At 38.9% G+C, this 7,153-nt stretch overlaps 1 protein-coding gene across 4 annotated transcripts in view; it reads right to left on the bottom strand.

Moving 5' to 3' along the window:
- Grm3 (glutamate metabotropic receptor 3) overlaps positions 1-5,773 on the bottom strand; it is a 207,519-nt gene extending 201,746 nt beyond the window's left edge. For 3 of the 4 annotated variants that reach the window (XM_040291705.2, XM_040291706.2, XM_040291707.2), the window contains exon 1: positions 4,796-5,773. The gene's annotated coding sequence lies outside the window, so the exon portion shown is untranslated. The remainder of the gene's footprint in view (positions 1-4,795) is intronic. The other variant, XM_005335928.4, reaches the window with a different exon arrangement.
- Between the last annotated feature and the right edge of the window lie 1,380 nt (positions 5,774-7,153).

Genomic DNA, 7,153 nt, shown 5'->3' on the forward strand with positions numbered 1-7,153 from the left:
GAAAATTTCCATTTATTGGGTGGATATCTACACTATTTCAACTGAATTTTCTCAAACATTGTGTTTGAATATAGTATGGATACAGGCAATGACAGTGAAAGTATATTCTAACAAGGAATGAAAGATGAGAGCTATCTTGTGCTTTCTGTGGTGCTATCTTCTTTGTCTATGGCTTTCTTTTCAAACATGGTGTTTTAATCCATGCTTTGTATACTTTATATCTGAATATTTTCCAAATTTATTTCCCTCCTTAAAGTACGTTGTACGATCTCCTGTTCCATAATAAGACTGCTCATTTGATGAGACGAGATTATATTCTGTATAAACACTGAATTCTTAGAATGCCTCTCTCTGCCAGGGTGAAATCACAGATATATTAATGGCCTACTTTTCCTATACCAAGAAAATTGATTTCCCCTTTGTTTCTAAGGAAAATCATTTTGAGGGTACTTGCCACTATGTGATGAATGGCACTATAAAAACACTTTCGGATGTCAGGAAGGAGAACTCTGGTTTAAAAATTGTTTAATCCATGCAGTGCAATTTTATTCCCTTAAAAATACAGTGAGTTTTGGCATGACATTCCCATTCACTGTCTCCTTAACTTAATCCACACAACTATGTATATGTACCATCTAATGCTCAACAAGCAGTAAGGAGGACACTACCAACTGGTATCTTTAGTTGCTGATCACCTTATGCCTAGTCCTGTATTTTCTGGACTTGCCAAGTGTGCCTAGCAACTTATTTCCTGGTTTATATCATTTACTCCTCTACTGTCTAGCGGAACTCACATTTCAATGCCTGAGACTCTGAGATAAAATTGAGTGGGATGGTGAGTCTACTAAGATATTTGCTTAAGAATCTTAAAGAAGCATACACATGAATGTGTTGGAACCAGATTTTAAGTGAACAAAGTGAAAACCTGCTTTTCTCTTGTGGTTATTTCAGGCTTTTCTATTTATAAAGTAACCTTCCCATATGGTTTCTCCATATAAATCTAAAATATTCCATATTGATAGAAGAATGATTTAAGCTTACTTTTCATGATACAGCACAGTAAAGAATTTGGCCTTAATTCTACTTGCTTTTTTAGTTTGTTTCAGCATGAAGGGACCACTGAAAATTCTAACAGAATTACTATATTGTGTTCACATACACAGAAACTCTATATATGCTGTGATAGTCCTAGCACATTCTATTAATTATGGAAATCACTTTCATTTCAATAGTGGAATTTACATGACAACAGCTTCTGGGGCTCAGTGGAGCATCAGACTTGCATGTCACAGAATTCCCTTGTAGTGTGGGCGTTGACAGGGTTCTGTTGACAACAAATTTGCAATGAAAATGTCTCATAATTGTGTATCCACATAGAACATTGCTCAGAAGGGATCGTTTCAATATTCACATTGGTCACCAATGTCAGAGAAGGCAATTTCCTCACTCTTACCTTAGTTAACCAAATTATTAGAAATATATAGCCATAAACATACATATAAATGGCCTAAAAGATTTATCTATATATTTAGCAAAGATATCTGGATGAAGAGCTATCACCTTTGTATTCTTTCTTATAACTCTATTAAGGTTTTATATTTTTATAAATTTTCTATTTACATGCAGACTCTAAATCAGATAAGAGGATGAACTAGTCCAGAAGGGTAGGAGGAGTTAGTAATACTATAAAACAATCAGAAAAAAATTAGGCTGAATATCGGAGCAAAGTTCTTAATAGGGAAGAATCATACTGTAAAATAGTCTAACACTCTGGAAAAAGTCATTATCTGAATCATTTAAAATTAGACTGGACTGAAGAATTCCAAAATACAATAAGACCAAGCCCACTTTACAAGTGAAAAGAGGAGGATGATCTAATAGTTTCTATCATCTCAGTGATTACTATGATTTTACTCATTTTATGTGTTCAATCTTGATAGATAATCTTCTCTCATTTTATGCTACTTTTTGAGAACAATTTAAGCAAATTCATGTAATGCAGAATTGGATGCATTTAGCAGAGACTCAAAAGAGATGTGAATGCACAATGAACTCTGTGTAAAATAGTAAAGCGAGACAACTGAGTAAACATCTACCCTTTTTTGGAAGTTAGCACTGGGGAAAACAAGTCTCACCCCATAACTCTGGCTTTATTCCAGTGTGCATAAATGTATCCTGCTCTCCTGCCTTTTCAACAGTAATTAGATATTAGTTCTCATTTATTTTGTTGAATGGTTTCTTGGGGTGATATTTTTTCTTTTGGTGATGTCGAGTGCAGGAAAACAAATGGAATATTTCATCCCCAAGCCAACAGGCTATATTTTGTTAGGAGGAAAAAAAAAATCTCTAGAAAGAGACCACATTTCCTTTTGTGATTGATCATTTTTATGGAATGTACAAGAAAGAGAAGATGATTTAATGGAAAAAAAAGTTTGACATAAAAAATAGAGGAAAATGTACCCAGAGAAGTTGTAATATGCTGTTGTGGTGAATCTTTTAAAATAAGAATGTCTTCAATTTTGTGTGCTTCTAATTGATCACCTGTCATGGAGTAGACAAGTAGGACAGGCAACCTTTTGAGAATTATCCAAATTATGTCATGCAATACATGCATTAATTTAATTTTTAATCACTTAATTTTATACTATCTTTGTATTTAACTTAATTGCAGTAACATAAAATCAGAGATGGGCTCATTTTGATATTTGATAAGTGTAAATCAGATGATTTGTTTCACAATTATGTACACAGACTTTTTAAAAAGTCCACCATATACAAAAGTTCAATTAACAGAGTTTATTTTCATTATTTATAATATCCATGTAGCTTTCCACATATTTTCTTCACTTACAGATGGCATATTCCTGAAGTGCAAAAAATACTATTCAACATAAATAAATATCCTTTTCATTAAGCCCATAATTTAGTCTATTTTGTGTGCTAGCACAGTTTTCTCTAATTTAAGGTGCACATTTTGTTAGTAAGAGTCTAGATTATAGAACTAGTGGCTTAATGCTGAAATTTGGTGGAGTGGCAGGGCTTATTAATATTGTAAGTTTTCTTATTCATATTTTTTGTTTTTAGTCAAATGAATATAGATTTAGTCCAATGAATATAAATTTCCACTGCCTTATTTGTGAAAATATGAATTTCAAGACTTCCTTTCCACATTTTGTATGCCAAACACCTGTGTTACTTTACACATAAATCTAGATAGCCTAGGACCTGTCTATTCAAAGTATCTGTGTATTCCTGCTGGGCAATCAGTACCTCAAAGGATGGACAGCTCAAACCCACAGGTGGGGGAAATCTTTGTAAATATGATGCTGCACTTGCAGAAAGGAAAATATCACTTTATTAATGCCTGATGTATAATGGTTTTCGGATCTTTTCAAATTCTATTTGAATGTTTTTGGGAAAAGGCACATAGCAGTATAATAGAATCATAATGACAATTGAAGTGTCCTGAAAATATTTGGTAGGAATTGTTGTCCTAAGGAGTTTAGTTAGTATAATGGTAACCCATATGTTTTCAGTAATACATATTTGAAATATACTTAGGCAAACAATAGAGTTTAGGTACCAGCTTTAATATATGATCAGATAAACAAAAACAGATTTACACTTAGGTAAATGAATAATGCTCCCAAATGAATGCTTCTTTCATTTCTACCCAAAGAAACATAACATTGCTCTAGTGAACAGTTCTAGGTCCCAGCAACACAAAGAAATTCAAGCAAAGAAACTCCAAGTAATGAACTGTGCCTGGGGTGCTAAACTCATACTAATGTCAGCTCACAATAATCTCAACTTTGAATATGCCAATATATAATCATCTCTATACATAACCCAAATAAATCTTTATTATTCAAACAAGAATGGACATATTTTATAAGTAAATCTGTTGAGTACTTGACCAGAGATCTTTAGGAGTGTGTAGTTCTGTTTTCAAAATTCACAATGCTCTAAGATACTTAACAAACCATCAATCTTAAAGTATTATACCTTTGAGACTTTTTACACATTTGTTGACCCAAGGAAGAACTAGAAGCAAATTAAATGAAAATTTTGAGATCAAGCTTATTTGATTTATTATTTAGTCTATTTTTGGATGGGAATCTCCCACCCTCTTAGTTATCTCACTGTCAGATAAGAAAATAGAACAGGATCCATGAAGAGATATGCTCCCAGTCTGGCTCTTTGATTTTTCATTCAAGCCCAAAGGAGAGAAGGGCAGCAAGTTAGGGCTCCTTTCCAAGCATGCTTGTGGGAGGGAGGACCTCTGACTGCCCCTGGCTGCAAAGCTTATCCGGGCAGTACCAAATCCTGCAGACCGCTACCCACCTCGCCTGGCAACCTCTACACCCACATGAAACTGCCAGTGTGTCAGCCAGTCATCTCACGGGTTCCTGTGCACAAAGCCTAGCAAGCTCCCAAATAGAAATGAATCGTGAGCCCAGAGCAGAGCTGGAGGCGGTTGGCTTGTGAGTCTGGTGTCTCTGGGGGTCCACCAGTGCTAGTTAGTCCCTTTCCCTCTTGCTCCCTGGCTGCAGATGTGTACTCTGAAATCTGCCTCCTTCCGGAGACACAGATGTGCGCGCAAACACACACATTTTCACTCACGCACACCTACACCTCCTCTGCCCTCTACCTTTCCCATCCCCGGCATATCTATAGGGACTGGTCCGTGCTGTGCCTCTACTTTCCCAGCTGTGCCTGCCCCATACAACACCCAAGCTCCTGCGCCCTCGCTGGGCGCCCTCCAGAGGGACACATCCTCCTCTGGGCTCCTTACCTCGCACCGACAACTCCTGGCAGGAACTGGAGCTGACCACGGTGGCGGCGGTGAGCCTGCACTTGGGCTCTGGCTCATGGTTGGTCCTCTTCATCCGACACAAAAGGGGTAGCTTGCTGCCTTTGTCCTTTCCAAATCCAAGGGAGAACTTATTTTGCCCCCGAAATGGCCAACTTGTGCGTGCAGTTTCCTGTCACAGTGCCCCCTGCCCCCGCCCCCTCCTGGCTGTGCGCTGGACCATTGCCCAGCGGCAGAGCATCCAGGCCTCCGAGTCAAGGGGGAGTGGGAAAAGGGAGGGGTAGAGGAGAAAAGAGGGAGGAGGTTGGGGGAAATGGGGACCCAGTGGTCTTCTGCAGAGGGAAGGGAAGTACTTCAAAGCCCAGTTCCCCTCCTCCTCTTTACAGGCAAACCCACTTCCTAGGCTCGGAAGCAACTTTCCTTCACCTTGGACAGGCTGAAACCGTCGCAGCTAATTGGGACTCTCAGCTGAGGCATGGACCTTCTGGCATCCTTTCCTTTTCATTTGTTTCCCCCTTTACTCGTTCTCTTTTTCCCTTTTCTCTCCCCTCCCCCTTCTTCCCTCCTTTTATAGGGGTGTATCTGCAGAGTCTTCAGTGAGACAGGGTACCTAGAGAAGAGGAGGATTATAAAGAAAGCCAGGGCGGTTTTGCTGGTTGCTCTGCCTCACTGGGATTGCAATCCTTAGGCAGTGCAAGCGAAGGTCGGTGAATTTCGGAGAAGTGGGGTAAAGGGGCGTGGGGCAGTAGAGTGGGCGTCGGCTCCAACTTTGAAGCTCTGCTACAGCTCTCGGCTTGCAGGTGAGCAGGGACTAACAGTCGTTTCTAGGAAGAACTCTCCTGTGGGTCCCCGTGCAACTGGCTGACCGCATGCTGGAGGAGACAAGGGAAAGCAGGAGCGAGTGAGCCAGGGAGGCGGTGCGCAGCTCTGCCCCACACGCGGCTTAACTGCACATTGGGAGCCCCGGGAGAGGGCTTTTGCAGAACAATCCCTGGGTCAGGAGGGAGGGAGACGCTCCGGTTTCCTAGCAACTCTCATCAATCTTCTCCGGATAGCTCCCTCTGAAGGAATTCGATTGGACAGCCCCAGGAGAGAAGTCACGCCCCTTCAAGAATGCTGGGCTGCTGCTTTTTCTCATTCTCCCAAATTTCTTGGGCGGAATAAGATTCTAGAGGAGTGTGAAATTATCTTCTTTTTTATGCTACTGTGCAAACCACACTGCTCCCTTACAGCTACCCCCTACACTCCCAGATTAGTCCTGTAGTCCTACTTGTGATTAAAATTGTCAGGGTTTTCTACAGAACCTCTTCTTTCTTCTTAAAATTAAATAAATAAAAACCCTAAATCGGTGACGTAGGCACAAAAGAGAAAAAGGCACACGGAAATAGCCTTAATAGGCTGCAAGCTACAGATAAAATCCTAAAGGTAAAATTCCAGACATCCATTCTGTATTTAGAAATGCATCGTGTTTAATTTCAAAATAAAACTTCACTAATTTTTCCACCCTGATATACCAACTTTGTATTAATCAAGAACTGAGTTATATGAAGCCAGACACAATTGAAATTAATGCTTAGATGCTTCATTTATTCTTTAATGTTAAGTTGTTTAACTCCTGTCTTTTGTAACCTAACTGGAACATTTAAACTACATAGATAATCGAACAACGATTCTTTTAGAGGGCCAGTAATATTTAGAAGGCAAACGTGCATATGTATTTTATTTTAAATTCCACTAAACCAAGGAATTTAGGTATTCAAATAGTTAGCATTTTTTATTATATAGCAAAATGCTAGAAGTGCCTCTTTAAAACCTTTTTAGAATGCAATGGTATCACCATAATACAAAGAAAAGTGACTCTTTATATTTTATTACTACTATCTAACATATTTAGTTCAGCACAAACACATTAGGTCTTTGAAAGACAATGTCCAATGGAAAACTGAGTATCAAGGAGCAATGACAGAAATAATGAGGAAGATAAAGTCTTGGGCACTGCAAAGATCTTCATATACTCAAAAAGCCACACTAGCAGATTTTGATCTCTTTCAGAATGTGCCAGAAGATATCATCATGCATTTCTAAGACCTTATCAGAATCAGTTGAGATTGATAAAAGTAGAAGAGTTCTGGTATCTGCATCACATTAAAAAAGAAATGTAGGTGTTTGTTCAAAGAGTTTCTGATATCTGGCATAGTCTGTATGTAGACACTTAATATATCAATGCTTGTAATGTGTAGTGACTGAAATACTGAAGCAAATTACCTGTCTGTCATCAGAGCTGGTCTTATGGGATACTTCTTGCCCTTCCCCATTCTGATGAACCAAAATGCCATTCTG

The sequence above is a fragment of the Ictidomys tridecemlineatus genome, chromosome 2 (genome assembly GCF_052094955.1).
Source record: "Ictidomys tridecemlineatus isolate mIctTri1 chromosome 2, mIctTri1.hap1, whole genome shotgun sequence".
NCBI classification, from domain to species: domain Eukaryota; kingdom Metazoa; phylum Chordata; class Mammalia; order Rodentia; family Sciuridae; genus Ictidomys; species Ictidomys tridecemlineatus.